At 38.1% G+C, this 21,946-nt stretch overlaps 1 protein-coding gene across 3 annotated transcripts in view; it reads right to left on the bottom strand.

The window, feature by feature from the left end:
* The window catches only part of LHX2 (LIM homeobox 2), a 56,472-nt gene that overhangs the window by 8,223 nt on the left and 26,303 nt on the right, over positions 1-21,946 (bottom strand). The gene's annotated exons all lie outside the window — the stretch shown is intronic.

Raw genomic sequence — 21,946 nt, 5'->3', positions numbered from 1 at the left:
AAATCAAAACATACTTCGGACATCAAAGATACAATTCACTTAATTTAATAAAGGATAAAAGAATGAGAAAAATATTTTTTTCATATTGAAATATATTTGGGATAATCAGCTTGTCTTTTTTCAAGCGTTAAATGGTTTTTCTTCAAGCTACAATCCTATTTTTTCCCTTTAAAGTTCTGTTTTTGTTAGCAAGACTTTTTCTCATGACTTTAGGTAGTACATGCCAAGAGAATTCAATTTACATTGTACCAGAAAGATAAAATAATTCAGTTTGTTAATGCGCATTTTATTTTTTTCTTGTGTTCATCAAATTTTTTCTCACTATCCTTTTTTTAGCCCGTGAGGCTCTTTTTATAACACTAAACAAAAAGAATATAGAGCTGTTTTGTAAGGCAAACAGCAACATACTAGTTGTAATTGTCTATAATACATTGATATCATAAATACTGTATATCATAAATTGCCATATTTTTCATAATATATCCTTTTACCATTTCTGTTCATCCTTCTTTGCATCTCAGTGCTGCCAGTCTCCGTGTTTTTTTCAGTCACTTCCTGTCTACATGCAATTTCTCCAGCATTGGCTGCAAATAATTGTTTTGGGCTGGGTTCCTGGTGGAAACCATGTCTTCAATCTAATGTGTTTCAGCACAGCCACTTGTATTCCACATGTGGACCATGCCTGCACAATGTTTGTTAGTACAGTCATTTGTGGTCAAACAGGGGTCATGTGACAGCGAGACAACAGATTTATAGATAAAGTCCTTAGCACACAAACCCCAGGGCCAACAAAATGCAGTATGTGTGCATGGCCACAAAGGCCCCACAGATCCAAACATGAATAATGATGTAGTCAGAAGATGTTAGTTTTTCATGAGCAAAAAAACTGTAAGTAAATCAAGGTTGTTAAAGCGGTTGTAAACCCTAATACATTTTTTTTTAATCTTTGTATTCCCTTTGTTTTTTTTTATTAAACACTTCTTTCAGAGAAACTAACCATTGATCCTGCCAGTCATTCAGACTACCTTCTTCTCAGTGGCAACTATCTTTGGGCTCATTGAGCTTCTGCAGCATTGCTACTTCAGTGTGTATGCTCCCGTTCCTCTAGCAATTTAGTCATGTCTACTCAAGTAAGAAATGTCTACTCATGGCTTACTTATGTGGTATAATTCTCCTAGAGGCCACATCAAAGGCAGCAACACCTGCATGGCAGATTAGATGCTTTTAGACTTGTGCACAATGGAAAATTTAGTTTTGTTTAATTTTCATTCATAAAATACAAAATTTCATTCAGTTATATCCGTTATGTTACATTAATTCGTTTTCAGATCATTTGTTTTTTCTGTAGAGTATATATATTCATGATAAGGATTCATAGTTCGGAAAGTCGTTTGTTTACTGTATCCATTAACACACACAATGACAACATCTCTTCTCCTATGCTCAAATTCCATATAATACCCTTCTCACTCAGTTCTCAGGAATGCACTTTGCTAGTTATCCAACCTCCAGCACAAAATAAATCAGCTGATTGGACTGTACGATTTACTCTGAGTTGACCTTTTGTTTCATTAGACCTTTAACAAATTAACAAATCATGCCAAATTAATTTGTTATTTTCGTTATAATTTATTTTGTATTAGTTGAAATTAATGATTTTTTTCTTCAGACATTCGGATGCATCTGAAAGTCCGAAAGATGTCAAATTTGTCCGAATTCCGATTAGTTACAAAGGGGATTGCACATGTCTAGATGCTTGGCTCACAGCTCAGCTGCACTCTGCATGGGTGTAAAAAAACTAAATGCAGCCCGACATGTGATATGTTATGGTTTAGCCCATCACCCAACACAGGTCAGAGCTAAGAAGAAGAAAAGCAATCACGTGACCTGCATTATATAGATTAAAAAAGGTATTTATGAAATTTTTTATAGCTTTTGTCAGTTTATTGCAGGTGATGTGCCCTATCTTTATTGGTGGAAATACAACCATACCAATATTTTTGATGGGCTGACTTCAGAGGTGCACACTTGAGAGACATTTGTCAGCCCATAACAAGAAGTGCAGGCAAAACCAAGCACAGAACTGGTTTTAATGCCCTGAGATTGCACAAGAAAATCACGGGTCGTCTTTCACCCACGTTTGTGACATGGAGATGTGAAAAGGGAAGATGTCAAGAAGGAAAATGGAGAAACAGAGAATTGGAGAAAATAAAAAAAAATGGTTCCTTAAAGAACGGGCCATAGAGAAAATGAAAAAACCGAAACCCCCTTCATTTTAATGGGGTTTAAGACAAGGATAGCTTCCCTGGGCTGGCCTGCAACTGAACATGTCAGTACATATACGCAGTACAGAGGACCTTGTTTAATGACATCTATTGACAGAAACATAACATTAATTTTCTAGGAACTAATGGCATCCAAAAGCTGGATTTAGGGTTTACAGGAGTTTGTTGCACTCTAGCTTTTTCATATAGCTAATTACATTGAACACTTTCTAATCTGTAAATGAAATGATTTCATACTTTACAAACTGTTGTTGATTTACTTTTTATTATTTCTTATACCTATATGGCTCCTCTATTTATTGAAAGAACAGCCTTTTGACTTCAAGTCAAGAAATACACTGGCAGGATTTGTTGGGTTATGATGGAAAAGGTTATTAGTATCATCCTTCTCAGATTAATAGCACGTTGTTTATGCAGTCACTATTTTTAGAGGTAAATTATGTGCTACAATGAAACAAAATATGTAGGGGCACATTTATCAAAGTGGGAAATTCTCTCCTGCTGACTACAATGTAACTGAAAGTTGCCCCTAGCTCCAAAAAAATGTTTAAAAATGAGTAAGATTAAAGCAGATGTTATAGAAATGCAGTTAAATACATGTGAAACGGCCCAGAAAATAAAAAAAAACAAAATATGCATCACAGTCAAAGACTCTAAAGCTACAGAAAGAACACCCACTGACTTGAACATTGCCATTGACCACAATGGCACAAATGTCATCATGTATTTTGTGGATCTGACATAAAATATATCTAAAGCCGTTTTTTTTTGTACTGAGCGGTAAGAGGTTTTTATTGTGTCCCTATTATGGAGATTTACTCTCTATCTGATCCGAGTGACTACTGCCACTGGAACTGAATATCAGGGAGAATCCAACATTTTCATTTTCAGCTAGAACCATCTATAAAGGGAGCAGCAGGCAGACTCAGTGGTTATCACTTTAGAGAGATTTGTTATAACTTCCTGTTGTGTCTACTGGACAGAAAATGAAGGAAAAGTGAACACACAGATGGCACATAAAAACTTAGAGGTTAAACTCCTATCTTAATGGAAAAAAAAGTATTTTGGGTTTATCTATATTTTACTAAATGTAAATATAGAGTAATACATAAGTATTGCCAGGCATTTAAGCAACCAAAAAACCAACAAAAGAAGTCTGATAAAAATAATATAAAGATTTAATATAATTTTATATATATATATATATATATATATATATATATATATATATATATATATATATACACACACACACACGTACATTTTTTTCCATGTATTTTGTTAAATTACTTAAACCACCTCAACTCACTTCTTTATTTTCCTTTTATAATCTCTTTATATGCATCATATTTGTAACCATCCTTAATACTTATATTTATAGCCATAGTTAACACCCAGTTTTAAACTTCTTGAAAACAAGTAATTGCATGCTGCTATGTGTATGGCCTATAAACAAACAAGCTTTTAGATTAGAAATACATGGATAGACATGCTTCAGTTTTTCAGTTTTATAATTGCAAATTGCTTGTTCAGTATCTAGGACGCTGGACTTTTAAGATCTGTGCATCATTACCATTTCTAGAGGAAAGCATCTCATTGTTTTTTGCATTATGCAAAGAAAATGGGGCAAAGTCATTACTGCAAAGGTAACACCAACAGAGACTGGGAACACTGCATACTTAAGAAGGCACGCTTTTCACGATTGTAAGAAGATCCTAAAGTGTGATATGTAAATGCTGCTGGCATAGCTCTCCAGCACAATGTAGAATAATGCACCAACTCTCTAAGCTGATGCCAGAAGCGTTTAATGATATTTAGGACCAACACGCCAAATCGGGAAAGCTGCGTAGAAAATAATATCCATAAAAAGAATGAATAGATTATATAGGCAATCTGTTTTATTCTAGCTTTTTACAGTGTAACCGTTCTTTGTATAGGCAGCAGGCAGACTCAGTGGTTAGCACTGCCACCTTGCAGCACTGGGGGTTAGACATGTGCATTCGTTTTCGTCCGAATGCATTTTCGTCCGAATTTCAGCTATTTTCGTTTTCGTTTTGACAAACGATAACGAAAGCACAAAATCCGAAAAACGAAAGATCCGACATAAATAAATGCTTTATTTTCGTTTTCATTGTTACAACAGTTCGATATAGAATAGGAGATTCGACATGACTCTGACAACAATCTGTGTCTATAGAACCTGTGGTCGAATGTGCCTAACCTTACCTCTATTAGTCCAAGATTATATAGAGAAAATATTCGACAGAGAAAAAAGATTTGACAGAGAGAAAAGATTCTGCAAGTTACTGTCCTAAAAAGTGTTTGGGGACCCGGGTCCTGCCCCAGGGGACATGTATCAATGCAAAAAAAAGTTTTAAAAACTGACGTTTTTTCGGGAGCAGTGATTTTAATAATGATTAAAGTGAAACAATAAAAGTGTAATATTCCTTTAAATTTCGTAGGGGGGGGTTGTCTATAGTATGCCTGTGAAGGGGCGCATGTTTCCCGTGCTTAGAATTGTCCCTGCACAAAGTGTCATTTATGCAGGAAAAAAAGTCCTTTAAAATCACTCGCAGCTATTATGAATTGTCGGCTCCCGTAATACAGAGAACACTCATTGAAAGTCATTGATAAAAAAATAAATAAATAAATAAAAAAAAAGCGTGGGGGTCCCCCAAATTCAATTTCCAGGCCCTTCAGGTCTGGTATGGATATTAAGGGGAACCCTGCCTCAAATTTAAGAAAAAATTTGACGTGGGGTTCCCCCTAAATATCCATAACCAGACCCTTCAGGTCTGGTATGGATATTAAGGGGAACCCCGCATCAAATTTAAAAAAAATTTGACATGGGGTTCCCCCTAAAAATCCATACCAGACCCTTTATCCGAGCACGCAACCTGGCAGGCCGCAGGAAAAGAGGGGGGGACGAGAGAGCGGCCCCCCCTCCCTCCTGAACCGTACCAGGCCACATGCCCTCAACATTGGGAGGATGCTTTGGGGGTCCGTGACCCCTCAAAGCACCTTGTCCCCATGTTGATGAGGACAAGGGCCTCATCCCCACAACCCTGGCCGGTGGTTGTGGAGGTCTGCGGGCGGGGGGCTTATCAGAATCTGGAAGCCCCCTTTAACAAGGGGACCCCCAGATCCCGGCCCCCCCCCCCTGTTTGAAATGGTAAGGGGGTACAAAAGTACCCCTACCATTTCACAAAGAAAGTGTAAAAAATGGTTAAATAAAACAAACACACTTTTGAAAAATTCCTTTATTAAAAATAAAAAAAAGATTCCAGCGGCGGTAATCCACTCTTGCTATCCAGCGACGGACGGTCAGCTCTCCATCGATGTCTAATGTCATCCAGCGCAGCGCAGCATCCTTCTTCTGTCTCCGTGGAGGAGACACTACAGACATTCCGGCGGCTTGACGTTTCTTATATAGGGTGGGCGGGGCCACCCGTCACCTGACCCCGCCCCCCTCTGACGCAAGGGGAAACCCGGGGTTCCCCGTGACGTAGGGGTGACCCGCACCCCTCTGATGTAACACAGGCAGGTTTCCGTTACATCAGAGGGGGGCGGGGTCACCCATACGTCACGGGGAACCCCGGGTTTCCCCTTGCGTCAGAGGGGGGCGGGGTCAGGTGACGGGTGGCCCCGCCCTCCGTATATAAGAAACGTCAGCGCCGGAATGCCTCCAGTGTCTCCGTGGAGGAGACAGAAGAAGGATGCTGCGCTGCGCTGGATGACATTAGACATCGATGGAGAGCTGACCGTCCGTCGCTGGATAGCAAGAGTGGATTACCGCCGCTGGAATCTTTTTTTTATTTTTAATAAAGGAATTTTTCAAAAGTGTGTTTGTTTTATTTAACCATTTTTTACACTTTCTTTGTGAAATGGTAGGGGTACTTTTGTACCCCCTTACCATTTCAAACAGGGGGGGGGCCGGGATCTGGGGGTCCCCTTGTTAAAGGGGGCTTCCAGATTCTGATAAGCCCCCCGCCCGCAGACCTCCACAACCACCGGCCAGGGTTGTGGGGATGAGGCCCTTGTCCTCATCAACATGGGGACAAGGTGCTTTGAGGGGTCCCGGACCCCCAAAGCATCCTCCCAATGTTGAGGGCATGTGGCCTGGTACGGTTCAGGAGGGAGGGGGGCCGCTCTCTCGTCCCCCCCTCTTTTCCTGCGGCCTGCCAGGTTGCGTGCTCGGATAAAGGGTCTGGTATGGATTTTTAGGGGGAACCCCACGTCAATTTTTTTTTTAATTTGACGCGGGGTTCCCCTTAATATCCATACCAGACCTGAAGGGTCTGGTTATGGATATTTAGGGGGAACCCCACGTCAAATTTTTTCTTAAATTTGAGGCAGGGTTCTCCTTAATATCCATACCAGACCTGAAGGGCCTGGTAATTGAATTTGGGGGACCCCCACGCTTTTTTTTTTATTTATTTATTTATTTATTTTTTTATCAATGACTTTCAATGAGTGTTCTCTGTATTACGGGAGCCAACAATTCATTATAGCTGCGAGTGATTTTAAAGGACTTTTTTTCCTGCATAAATGACACTTTGTGCAGGGACAATTCTAAGCACGGGAAACATGCGCCCCTTCACAGGCATACTATAGACAACCCCCCCCTACGAAATTTAAAGGAATATTACACTTTTATTGTTTCACTTTAATCATTATTAAAATCACTGCTCCCGAAAAAACGGCCGTTTTTAAAACTTTTTTTTGCATTGATACATGTCCCCTGGGGCAGGACCCGGGTCCCCAAACACTTTTTAGGACAGTAACTTGCAAATTAGCCTTTAAAATTAGAACTTTAGATTTTGAACGTTGGAGTCCCATAGACTTTAATAGGGTTCTAAAGTATGCTATATAGTTAGCTCCGTCGAATCTTCTTTATACATTCGACAGACACCATAAGCCTTCCAAGACAGATTCGACCGTAATTCATGTGGATTTTCGGACGAATGCAATTTTTGAACGAAAAACGAAATAAATAAAAACGAATTTCGGGAGTAACTAAATAAATTAAGTTTTCAGACGAAAACGAAATTCCGAAACGAAATATTTTACTCTGCACATGTCTACTGGGGGTTTGGTGCAGCCTGATTTAGGGTATTACCTGCATTGGAACCTCAGGTTTTAAAAAGCTTTTTTGGAATTTTGAAGAGTATTTATTATTTTATGCTGATATTGGAATGATCATTTTGTGCCTTAATTAAAGAAATAGAAATTCAAACTGAACGGCATCTCAAGTGCATGTTGAATGCTTTGCATTCATATTTGTTTTCCCTGGGTTAGTTTGAGATTGAGATTGTTAATAGTGTATTTACTAAAGAGTAGAGAATGTTCACGGAGGAAAGCTATACTATGTTTTCTTTAGATACCCAATAACGTGCATAGGGAGTTTATAAAAACGTTGCGTGTGATTGGATGATTAAAGTGAACACTGCTTCAATTTATCCAAGATAAGCTTTGGACAGATATAAAAAATACAAATAATGCAACAGTATAGTCAATAATATATCTTTACATTTATTTTTAATTTTTTTACAGGCAACCAGTATGAGTACTTGAATTCGTACTTGAATTCGGTATTAGCCCCTTGCAATCCACTATACTGCAGAGCTCAGACTCGAAGAGGGACAGGAATCTTAGGAAGTTGTGCAAGGCACCTACAGAGGAAGAGGGAGCAGAGTGACAAAGAGATGAGGTTCTCAGTCTGCTGCTTCTCCTTTCACTGTCCAGTCACTGGTTTCTATGAAAACTTCTCATTAGTACATTTGATAACGTGATGAATGCAGTTTGAAATTACATTAAAAAATGTTTACATGTTACGGTCACTTTTGGAGTTAATGGACTTTCTCAAATGAAAACCACGTTCACTGATAGAAATTTGTTCATACAAAAGAATTGTCCAATTTTCCATCCTTTTCTTGTCACTGCGGTTGAAAACAAATATCAATTTGACCCCATTAATGATTAGAAAACTGAATGAGCATTCCTAAAATTATTATTAGTATCGGTGTAACTGCACTAGAGAAAAATCTATTTTTTCTCTGGTGCAGTTCCACCAAGGTGCACAACTATGCTGTGTAGCAGGGCTATGTCAATCTCATAGTCGGAGGGATGGAAACACAAATACTTTGGCAGGCTCTCATATATGTATTCCATCTGTACAATTACCTGTTTCAATATTGAGGGGAATTGATCAAAACTGAAGCAGCTGTGTATGACAACCAATCAGCTTATATCTTTCATTTTCAACATTTAACTGAATCTGTCAGAATCTGTCTGCTCCAGTTTTGATAAAAGGTTCAGTAAATTAGGGTCTACAGTATATATACAGGTAACAGTGGTGCATCATTGTGCATCATTTGTTCTAAAAGTGGCATTAATAGAACATAGTATGTTCAGTAGTAATATATACAAGATTGGGTATGTGCACTTTGGCACTTTCACACCACTTGCATCTTGTTTGCATTATGTTTGTGTTGCATTTGCAGGTTGTGTGTATTTGCCCTGGATCAAGATAATCTGTACTGAGAGTGCAGGAGCAATGCAAACTACTACATACAACATAATGTTTATATATAAGTGAATAGACCACACAGCACTTGGGTGCGTACAGCACAAGTTAAACGTGGAAGGCTGCATGTCACCTGCATTCATTAGCCTCCCTGGCAGTATTGCCGAGTTTGGCTCGGGGTGGGATTTCAGAACCAAAATGGTAGCCCTGAGCCAGACTCGGGATCGCATTGCAGGATCCAGGAAGAGCTTACTTACCTTGTCCCTTGGATCCTGCGATGTCTCTCCGCAGTGTGACCGGCTCATCCTCCGCTCGATTCATCATGGAGCCGGGCTCCGTGCCCTGCGAGTGTTGTGACGCACGGGGACGAAGAACGGCACCAAATTCAAAAAATGAAACACACACTATACATACAGTATACTGTAATCTTACAGATAACATTACTGTATGACATTATTTCACATCCCTTTTGTCCCTAGGGGTTTGTCCCGTGCCCTGCATGCAGTTTTATATTATAAAAACTATTCTTTCTGCCTGGAAACTGGAGATTGTCCAGAGCAACCAAAACCGTCCCTTTACATCAAAAGTGTTTTTAGACCAGCTAGAAACCAGCGATAATAAATTAGAATCACACGCAGAATTGAGCGATAGTGATTTGTGAGGAGATCTGTCATCAAACACTGAAAAGTAATGACAGCGACAATTCTGCAACTGAGCAAATTTCTGTGTTTTTGATTTAATTACATTATTGAATAATTTTTATTATTATTATATTATTATTTGGTATCATACCTGGGATGTCTACTAGACTCTGGTTTGGACAGATTTATGTGAGTTAATCCTAAGAATTACAGGCCTACAATATAAAATGCCAAATTTCTATGCAAAATAATTGTACCGCTTTCAGCACCAAAAATCTGAAATAATCATACCGCCAGGGAGGTTAACTACTTTAAACTGATACACGACAGACATGCTCAAATGAAAATACAAAACAACTGCAGTGCAAATGCAATCCAAATGCTGTCTAAATTCACATACACTAAAATGCATTAGGTTATATTTAAACTGAAAACATCAATAAAATTAAGTGTAAATGCAATGCAAACACAACTTAAACATACTCTTTACAGCAAATGTAAAAGTTTAGCTAGGAATTGAATGGCTATTTTCTGGATAATATTTATCTAATTGTGGACATATCCATATAATTAAGGGCCCTTTCACACTGGTATGCTTAAAAATGTTGTAAATGTTTTGTGTGCATTGTCTGGTTGTCTGACTCTCAACATGTGCTTGTGAAACATGGACATGTGATTTAAAAAAATGCACAAAAAAGTAAGTTTTTAATGCATTTCTAATTTATTTCAATAGGAGGTGCATTTCCACTTTTGAAATAGGGCACCAAAGACGCCGCACGCAGGACTTTTCAAAATGTACTGCACCCACAGTGCACTGAAAAGTTGATAGGATTTAAATGAACTATTTCAGCTGTTCTACTGTGCTTTTGGTGCACTGTAGGCTGCATGTTAGCATGGTAAACGTGCACCAGTGTGAAAGGGGTCTCAATGGATCAAGTGATAAATGTCAATATTTTCTTGCATAGTGCTTTGCAACAAATTAAATGAGGCCCAATGGTCAAGTCTAATGGAGAGGGGAAATTAGCTTTACACCATACCAGCTTGTAGTTTTGGACCTTGTGATGTGAAAGGCTGACTATCCAGGAATATTAAACAGTTTAGCAGTGTTGACTCGACAAGCACTTTAACAGTTAGTTAACTGGTTATAATATGCATATACAGTAAAGTGGCTAGTGCTGTTACATTGGACCGTTGGGCCCTGGGCTCTAATCTCACAAGAAACTATAACTACATGGAATTTGTATGTTCCCTCTACAATTGCATACATTTCCTTTGGTTGCACTAGTTACTGTCTGAACAAATTTGCCCAAGGTGGTGAATGAATATAAGCTCCTTGTGGGCCAGAGTCTAATGCGAACAGTTCTTTGTATTCTGTAAAAGCCACAAAATATGCTGGTGCTATATGAATACGAGGAATACAATAAACACCAACTATGTTGTATGTCTGCCAAGTATTCTAGTAGTTAACACATTTTCCTTCAGGTGTCAGTATGGAGGACCGCAACACACAAAACCTTATGATAAATATTCAGCTGGGGGGCAGCAAAACAGCAGAAAATAGTTTTGGAATTTGTACAGCTTCTTGTTTAAAATGCCCATAGACTGTCATATCAAACAACAATCTTTGAGCTAGCTGCAGAGTCCACATTTCAAGGCCCAACTTGGCAATAGAGAGCAAGAAAAGACAAGAAACTTTGTTGTGTTGCTGTTTTCTTCCCTGATAAGGCACCTTGTCGCCTCCCTCCAATTTCTATAAATTGATTGGCACAAATGTTTGAGAGAAGGTGGGTAGGCTTCCATGAGGTTAAATCACATATTTGCTGAAGGTATTGACTTTATATGCTATAAAATAGAATGTTGACTTTGTTACTCTGCTAAACATTAAGCAGCATCACAGTGTTGTAGAGCAGATTTAAAGATAGAAGGTTCTGTAGTGTGAAAATAAAAAAAAAATAGCAATCAAAATACTAAAGAGATTTACTGAAGATATCTTTTAGCGGCTCTTTTAACCCCTCCATATTGAAAGCATTTCGAAACCTTTAGAAAACACATATTTTTCTTAAGTAATAAAAACTAAGATTGCATGTAACAAGCACCACAAGATGCCACCCCATACTATTATTATGACATGTCCAGTCCCCATAGTGCTGCCAGAACCCTCCAAGTTTCTATGTAAATACCGACCTTCTGAAAGTCAATATTGTCATAGGCATTGAATGCCCCTACCTCCCAGTGGGCAACGCTTGGGCCTGGCAATAACTTGCTCATGTACAAAGCACAACCTTTTAAGAGGCAGGGCATATTGTGCTTATTACACTCATACCGGGAGGTTCAGGCTATCAGGAGACCATGGCAGCAATTGAGGAGGGAGAACATGGTACCGTAAGGTGCCTGCTAGCACAGCTGAAGCTTTAGTGCCTATTACTTAAAGGCATTACAAGCTTACTTTAAATATGTCACTTGCTGCCTGTAGTAGTGGAGCTGTTAGGCCAAGCTTTGGCAGATGTGAGGTATTCATATTCTTACAGTAATAGTTATCTGACATTTTATGAGCTCCATTTATTGAAAAAAAAGCATTGCGGAAATCTTTCGATTTTGTATATCTCATAACATACAAAAAAGTAAGTTCAGAGAATAATATCTTGCAGATATAGTTGTTGCTCTTACCATATAGTAGTGTTAAAGGCCTTCGCACTACTTAGGAGTAAATAAAAATGAGGAATGAATATGTGTATACAATTGTATGTGTGTTTACAAGTGCTGCAAAATTAAAGTGTTCACAATAACACCAAAAGAAATAATATGTATAAAATTTCATGCAGAAGTGAAGTGGCTTAAATAATGGAATCCCTAGGAAGATGAGAGCTCTCAATGAGAAAAAAATAAAAAAGCTCCTCCCCAGATGAAGGCACCTGACCGTAACGCGTAGGGATTGGCTGAGACGGACGTCTGTCACAGGACAGGTGAGAAGGATTTTCTGACGCTGACCTGTTATGTTTTTACTTTGCTGTTTCCAAGTTGTTACATTGTAAGAGACCACTCATATTCACTTAATATATCTACCTAGCTGATTTTAACATACTACACTAGTGGAAGCTCTCTATCTCTTTTCCTTCCTTGATACACTGTGGAGTGACAGGGACTTTTGGTGTGGAGGAACAGAGAGAGTGTCACCCAGGAATTTATTCCACCTTAGAACCACTATGCAGCAGCACAAAGAAGTGTCTACCTAATAGATGATTATACCATTTTAATACAGAATATGAAGGTGAGAGTTTAGAGAGACCACAGTACTGGAAGACCATTTACATACACTTTTAATGAACTGCACTTATGAACTGTAATCTGTTATGGACTTTATTATTGATTTAAATAGATATTCGACATTTATTTATTTTATGTCACCCTATTCTACACCTTTTTGCACCATATCACAATTTATTAATTTTTTGTGGTATTTATTTACAAGTCACTTATCTATTAGTTCATCAAGCAACTTTTGGATGTATACATGATTTAAGGGTGATTTCACTTATTCATATATTTTTTTCTTCCATTTATATATATTTTTTATTTTTATTTTTACTCTAACCCTTATGTTCTTTTTTACTTATTTATCTCTCGTTTTCAGTTCTATTTTTTATGTTTTATTTTCACTATAATTTTATTTTTATTTTAATCATATTTTTATTTTTATTTTCAATTTAATTTTTTTTCTCATTGAGAGCTCTCATCTTCCTAGGCATTCCATTATTTAAGCCACATCACTTCTGCTCTTACCATATAGCTTTTACTCTAAGTGTTTTTTTATATTTCCTCAATGTCAGTTATTAGTTTTCCTTCATTATCCCACAACTGATGAAATTAACAATATTCTGTGGTAATTTCACTGATCAATGAGTCCAAAAAGAACTTTAGCAATCTGCCACACCAGAACTTTCATTCCTCATTTTCATTTACATTAATTTGAAATCATTTTCAGTGTAGATTCTATTCAGATTTTGGCTATGAGGCAACACAGGCACTTCTGATTTAGGCTGGGTTCACACTGCTGCGGGGGGAGATCCGGATGTGATTCGCACCGCAAATCACATCCGATCTCCGTAGCGATGCGAGTTCAGCCATACAGATAGTATGGCTGAATTCGCATTGCTCCCGCAGCAATCTCGCACGGGACCCTTTTTTTGGTCCGCAACAGAATCGGATCGCATGGGGGTTCACACCATGCGATCCGATTCCTGTGCGAGTCGGCAGATCGCACTGCGATATGCGGACGGATCTGGGGGTGTCATTAACATATCATTGACACTCCCAGACGTCCGCATAGGGCAGTGTGAACTGCTGGCGGGAGTAATGCGATGCGGGAAAACGCAGCAGATTCGCGGCGTTCCCGCATCGCAGCGGTGTGAACCCGGCCTTAAGACAAAAAGTCTGTGGACATCTCCTCAAATTAGAGTTCAGGTGTTTCCAGTGAAGGGCACTGTTAATCCTACAGCATACAAGACATTTTAGACAATTATGTGCTTCAAAGTTTGTGGCAATCTTTTGGGGAGTCCATTTTCTATTCCAGCATGCCTGTGCTCCAAATCCCATGTACATAAAGACATCATTTGAGAAGTATGGCGTGACAGAAATTCAGTGGCCTGCACAGATCTCCAACCTCAACTCTATTAAGCACATTTGGAATGAATTGGAACACCAATTGCAGGCCGGGCCATCTCGTCCAGCATTAGTACCTAACCTACAGGTTTTTAGACTTTTGGCCATATCCATCTCTTTAGAACCCAATTCTGCTGTCTTTCCTCTCCCAAACTGCCCCTGTTCTGTGTGAAATGATAAACACCATCCTTTGTGCCCAAAATCAAAATGTTTGTGTTTATATTATCATGCATTTTTGCATAATCATATGCTATCTTATTATGCAATATTTATAAAATTGCAGAGTATATTGTATTTCATGACAAAAATAAACCTACAGATTCCACATAGCTAGCTGATGAAAATATAACTGTAGACTAGCTGTCACTTTTAGTCAGGGTTCCATGCTTTGTCTTCACTACTGGTAGAAATCCTTGAGATCTTTTCTATATTTTGTATGCCCATGAAAGGTTGAGAACTTGGCTAAAAAGAGCTACTTGTATTTAAGGTTGTAGTTAGACATAATGCTGTCCTATGTCCACTTAAATAATGATGGCTGCTAGTTCAACCTCCACCCATTATGTCATATAATCATTTTAGTAGAAAGTACTGCCAGAATGCATAGCCTTTTTTAAAGTGTAAGACCAACAACAAGAGAAAGAAGATATGGTTTGATGTTTCCTGAACTATAAAGAGTCTAACTTCATTTAATTCACTGCATCCTTTACCCCTTCAACCCTTCACTCTACAGTTCTCTTACTGAAACTAGCCCCAAATGTTCAGTGGCAGACAAAAAAGGGAGGTATGGTAAAATCATAATTTGGACAAATTGGAACTTGGTGCTGCCCACTTTAACCCGCAAGCCTAGGCACTGGCCCATGAGTGCCCTTTATGGGAGATACAGCCCTGCGCCCTTAGATGTCTTCCTCAATGTTCTAAGCAAGAGTGAAGACCAAACAGGAAAGTAAACTGTACTCCAGGATTACACTTTAAGCACTACTTTTTGAAGCGGGACAAACGTATATGCATGTTAATTTAGTTATTAGTGATAGAGATATAGTAAACTTAGGGCAGTATTGCTGTAATAATATATATATTGTTCAGCCTCTCAGGCCAGGCCATATAATTACAGTGTTACGTAGTTACATAGTAGGTGTGGTTGAAAAAAGACATAAGTCCATCAAGTCCAACCTGTGTGTGAGCTTTTATGTCACTATTATCTTGTATATCTCTATATGTTGTGGTCGTTCAGGTGCTTATCTAATAGTTTTTTGAAATTATCGATGCTCCCCACTGAAACTACTGCCTGTGGAAGAGAATTTCCTTACCGCTCATACAGTAAAGAACCCTCGACGCAGTTTAAGGTTAAACCGCTTCTCTAATTTTAGCGAATGGCCATGTGTCTTTTTAAATTCCCTTTCGCAGAAGAGTTTTATCCCTATTGTGGGGTCACCAGTATGGTATTTGTACATTGAAATCATATCCCCTCTCAAGCATCTCTTCTCCAGAGAGAATAAGTTCAGTGCTCATAACCTTTCCTCGTAACTAAGGTCCTCTAGTCCCTTTATTAGCCTTGTTGCCCTTCTCTGGACCCTCTCCAGTTCCAGCACATCCTTCCTGAGTACTGGTGGCATACTCCTGGTGCTCCAGAGTGTTGAAGAGTGGAAAATGATTGTTTTATCACTGGAGTTAATCCCCTTTTTAATGCATGACAATATTCTGTTTGCTTTGCTTGCAGCAGTTTGGCATTGCATGCCATTTCTGAGTCTATCATCCACTAGGAACCCCAGGTCCTTTTCCATCCTAGATTCCCCCAGAGTTTCTCCCCCTATTGAGTAGATTGCATTCATATTTTTTGACACCCAAATGTATTATTTTAAATTTTTCTACATTAAACCTCCAGCCCTGTACTGTCTTAGAAGCTAATAAAGCAGGCATGTTTATCTAAATTTTTTAGCTCTTCTAACAAATATTCCTTTCCCACAACCAACTGCTGGAGCTTATTTTTGGATTAAAGTAGCCAATTTATTTTTTAAAGCAGTTTTAAAGGCAATTTTTTAATTAAAACAACAAATGTTATACTCACCTGTTCAGTACAATGGCATTGCACAGAGCAGCCCCGAACCTCCTCTTCTGGGATCCCCTACTGATGACCTTGTATTCAGCAAGCTTTACTTATAGGGACAGACATGCTGGCTCGATCCCAAGTCGAGCTGTGTGTCTATTGACACACACAGCGATTTGGCTCCAACCCCCGTTCTCTGCTCACAGGATTTGACTGACAGCAGCAGAGGCTAATGGCTCCTACTGCTTTCAGACAAGATTGTGAGAGCAGGGAGAGAAGAACTGAAGCAGGGCACAGAGCTATATCAATACAGGACTCATGGGAATGCTTTAAAGTGGTGTTGCCACCAAAAAATAAAAAGTTGTTTAAAACTCTTTAAAAAATGCAAAAAAAAATAATTGGAAAAAAAAATGTTTTACTCACCTCTAAATACCGGTTGCTAGGGGGTCCCTCGTAGTCTGCCTTCTTCCTTGCCCGGGCTGGTGACATCACTTCCCCTCGCGCCGCACAGTCACCTGGGACCTGTCACGTGTCCCAGGTGACTGTACGGCGTATCACGGCGCCCTGCGCTGCTCGCACATGCGCAGTGGGTGCCCGACTGTGAAGCCACAGCCGGGTGCCCACAGTACGCATTACGGCGCCGCGAGCTGAGCGGGGAACGAGGGGGGGTTTTGTTCCCCCGCATCGCTGGAACCTGGGACATGTAAGTGTCCGATTATTAAAAGTCAGCAGCTGCAGTATTTGTAGCTGCTGACTACTTTTTTTTTTTTTTAGGGGGTACCCCACTTTAAGGTAAAAAAAACATTTTACCTTTTAAACTACTTTAAGTTAATTTAGAACTCTGATAAAGTGGAACTTTGTAGCCCCTAAAACACATTTGGGTTGATTTATTCAAGGCAAATAGTATGTGCACTTCAGATGTAGCGCAACTGTGGTGCACAGTATATGTGCCTTTAGTAAATCAACCTCAATTTTTTTTTGTATTTGTTCATTTCTGTGATAAAACTATACATTTGACCTCTTATACTCTTGGTGTGGTGATCTTTTTATTCTTACACAGAAAACACTAAGGTCTCTTTTATAATGTATTTCATGCCTATAGGTAGTATATTTCTGAAAAAAATGGTATAGTATTAGTCACATAAATCTTCCAACGTGTGCTGCAAACATAATGTTTTTAAGATTCTGACGCCATTGAAAATCATCAAAGCAAAAACACTGGCCTGAGACTATTTCACGTAAAATGCAACTGTTTGAGTTCCTGGAATAAACATTTCTCTGCAGGCTTCAAAAGAGGCCAGTTTTGATTATTAAAGAGTCCCATTCTTCTGCCTATCAGAAGAGTGTTTTTTTGTTTTTTTTTAGGTTTTCTGTGATGAAACAATACATTTGGCCTACTATACCTTTGGTGTGGTGAGCCTATTCTCCTTAAACAACAAATATTAAGGTCTCTTTTATAATATATTTTTTGTGTAGGCAGTATATTTTTGAAATAATGGTAAAGTACTATTCACAAAAATCTTTCAATGTGTCCTGCAAACATAATATTTTTAAGAGTCTGAAGTTGTTTTCATGTAAAATGCAACTGTTCACATTCCTGAAATAATAGTTTTGTTTCTCTGCGTCGATTTTTGTAATTAAAATATTCAGTTCCTCTGCTTACCCAACTTCTTTAACCAAATTAAAAATGAAAAACTCCTACAGTGAGCAGTCACGTTACCAAATGTCTAATCATTTAGTCACATGTTCTGAATTATTGTTTTAGTTTTTGCATTGGTTTATCTTTGCATTCCACATGGTGGTCACATGGTTACATGGTCACACGGCCACATGTCAAGGCAATTGATCAATTGCCTGCTCACTGTGGGATCCAGCCAAGGTAAGCATTTTAGGGCTACTATCCCAATTTATGTTTTTATGAGGCAGAAATGGCACAGAGTCAGGGGATATTGAGTTGACTATATTCAAAAATGCTAGCATATGGAGAAAAAATAGGAGGGACAGCTTGAAGAGCGTTCATACGTTGGTGTGGTCAAAGTGGGTAGGTTCAATAATGTGGATGTGACCTTACAACATATGGCTTGTAGTGTGGCAGGGTCTGAGGCTAAACTGTAGAGAAATTGAGAATAAAATAAACCCCATCACTATCCAGAGTCCTTGGCAATTATGGTCAACTAGGGGGCACGTCATCAGGCAGAGGCTTATCAGAGACAAGCATGTAGAATACAACAGTCTCCCAATCCCCCAACAACTATAGAAATTAACCTTCCAGCACCCCAACAACTACATCCAATTCACCACAGCAGCATTTAATAGCCCAGCCATACTGAATCATAACCCAACCCAATTTAATGCCAGATTACCTGCTTAAAAAGAGAACAGCAGGCACATTCACTAGATGCATGTTCAAGTGGGTAAAGAACTGGGTATTGTGTTTAGTGCATCAGTTTTCTCCTGTAAATATGGGATCAGACAGGAGGGAATGGAACTGAGAAGAGGTGGGTTGAAAAAAATATCACACGTCACTTGACCCCTACCTTCCTGTTGTCTTATGACACTATAAGCCACAGTGTCTTATGACACTACACCCACCTTCCATGCAGTCCTGCCCAGACTGTGTACTCTTCCTAGGAGCCCCTAAATATGTAGCAACCTCCCACTTGTTGCCACAGTCCCTTCAGTTAATGCCTTGTTTTTAGTTATTGCACACTAACTCATAAAATGGTGTTGCTGTGATCCCGAGAACAGAACCCTGAACAGAATACCAAGATGCTGGACTATCCCGGCAAATCAGGGACAGTTGTTATCTATGCATATTATAAAGGATCACCCAGCACAGGAGAAAATTACATATTTGTTCTATAAGGCTCAGTGATTTGTACGGGAGGAATGTAGATTGTTCATTTAGCAAATTGAATGTTAGCTTTAAAAATGAAAAACATTAATTGTGCTTAATATATAATAAGTGTGTTTACTGTCATAAATTAATCAGGAAACAAACAGTATTGTTTTTGCAAATGCTTGGATAATTAAAGTGAATATGTCTTCAGCTTGTTCATCATATGGGCCTAGAGATCTGTCCAGTATTACAGCTAGTACCTACATGTTGTCAGGCCCAGTTGGGAAATGCTGGAAATAAAAATAGCTGAAAAAGTTGCTTATCTGGCAACTCTACTGGGATTTGCTATTCTGAAAAAACCAAACAACACTTTTAATGGTGGGAAGGGTTATTGGGAACACTGCTTAATCACCATGAGTTTGAAGGTATGCCATTTAATAAGCTGCCAGACATTTTAGAAGTTGGCAATTGTCCACACAGGTCACTTCAATACCATAAAATAAGATAATGTTGAAATAAGGTTCCAAGCAGCCCTAGAGAAACCCCAGTAGCCCTCAGTAGCTTGATCCAACATACCGCCAATATCCTCTATGCAGTAGTTATCCTTGAACACAGAATATTTTCAACGCTAACCCTAAATATTTGGATTTTTTCTGGTCTAACACAAATTTATTTAATCTTTTCTTATAAACCCATTTCCTGCATAAGCATATATGAATGTTTTAATTATTGTTATTGTAGTCTTGAAAGAAGGTACAGAACAGAGTCTAAGAAAAATGATCTTGAAAACCAACATATATACGATTTAGAAACTGGTTTCAATTTTCAGCAGTACTTTGGTCTGCTTTTGAAAAAAAATCCGTTGCTTTTGAATATAAATCTAGCTTTAGCTGCAGCCAAAACTAACTGACTTGTCTCCAAAGGACAGCAAAACTTGTTATTGTAATAGTGACACATGAAATCTGTTGATTGCCTGCAAAGTACTCTGGCACAGGCATGCGCCAAATCATTTCATTTTCAGAGTAGGGAAGGGGCTGTTCATTCTCGAAACTATGCTGTGCATTAAAATCCAACAAATTTGCTTCTTTAACTGGTGATTTTTTTTGGTTATGTATAATATTGCAAGGATCACCGTTAATAATCACCACATTCACCCCTGACTGAAAAGGTTGATTGTTATTTTTAATTACAAGCTGAACTTGTGCAATATTATAGAGCAGCATTTTATGGCTATCATTTAGTTAATTAGATTTTTTATGCTAAGAGTATATCTTGGACAAATACATTATTCAACTATGTCATTAAAGTTTTAACCTTTTCAAGAAAAATGTAAACTGTGTAAATGTATCTTTTTAACAAATATTTTCTCATTAATAGCATTAACAGTGCAGCGCAGTAACTCTTTGCAGCCAATCAGAAATCTGTTTTTATTAGTCTGCCAAATCTAAGATGCTAAGAACTGATCTGTAAATGCCTAATGCCATTTATGGCTTTTTATAAAGTCTGCCTAGCTATGTTTTTGTGGACCTTATAGCCACAATACTTGGTTACCAACCTTCCAGGATTTCCAAGAATGATCCTATAATTTTAAAGAGGTGTCCCTGGATATGTCCCTGTTTTCCATACATACCAAATGCACAAAAATATCTAATTTTGTCCTCATAAATATAAGATATACTAATTAGATTCCTTTGTGCATTTGTTAGCATTCGCTGGAACAGCATCTAAAAATGCTTAAAACAAACAAAAATGTAAATCTCAAGAAAGAGAAGCATATCTTAATTAATTCTTAAGCCATTCACAGAAAAGTGGCAGAGAAATGTATTTTATCATAAAAAACACTTGGGTTTGGATGTACGAAAATGGATTTCACTCTGTGCGTAAGGTTGACCACCGATTGCCTTGCTTGTTTGAGCATCCCTTCATCCCCTATGTGCAAAGACCAGTTATAACTTTTTTTTTTCTTTTTTTTATTAAAAAAACTATATCCTAAAGGAGCTATAAAATATTAAATGTTTACAGTTAATATAAATCCGTGAACTATTTTAAAATAAATTGCTCAACTACCCCCCTTTTTGGAATGATTTAACTTATCAATAAAATTAAAATTATATAAATGGTGCACTTAACATCACTGAAACACTTTTAAAATCTGTCCTTCATTCCTCATTTTAATGCCAGCTGCCTGTCCCACTGATTTTAGTGAATTAAGAGTGTACATGCACTCCCGCATATTTGTACCTTTTTGACACCATTCCCACATGCAGACATTTGTAAAGATGCATATGTATAGTGGTCGAAGATCTCAGAAGTATGCTTAGTTGCACATGTGTATTAGAAACCAAGCATGGGCATACCCAAGTACATCAGCTGTGAAGTAGAACAATTTTTTGAACTGGCTGTGAGCTCCACCAAGAACAACTGGGTGTGTCCTTGATCTGCAGGTGTGCAATCCAAGTGGGCCATTATGAATGTTAAGGAGAGCCTTTTAATATATGCTTTAATGATTTACACTATAGTTAAAATCTTAAATTAATAAGTAATTTTAATGTTTTATGAGCTTATGGGTACCTTTTTCAGTGGCATAACACGTATATGTACCATTACATATAAATCATATATAAAGGACCATAAAGTACTTAAAAATTGTTAGTACTAATAATAAATAATTTTAATATATAAGTACAACAAATCTTCTGGTTAAATATTATTAAAACGTGGCATAGCAATATTTATTTTTTAACTTACTGTAATGAAATATTTATCTAAAAAAAATTACATTAATTCGAAAACAGCTGTAAAGCCATAAAATAATATTAAAAAGTTATGTTCAATTTTATTAAAAAAATGCGCTCCAAACAGCTACTGTAAGACGATGGAGACTGATATTGGTATGTTCCAATGAAAGTTGACATCTACAATGAATAGATATTTGGCTTTAGATTAAATTCA

Source organism: Lithobates pipiens, unplaced genomic scaffold (genome assembly GCF_037356315.1).
Source record: "Lithobates pipiens isolate NorthernLeopardFrog02 unplaced genomic scaffold, aLitPip1_a1.2 Scaffold_1, whole genome shotgun sequence".
Taxonomy (NCBI): domain Eukaryota; kingdom Metazoa; phylum Chordata; class Amphibia; order Anura; family Ranidae; genus Lithobates; species Lithobates pipiens.
This window is presented reverse-complemented; position numbering and strand designations above follow the sequence as displayed.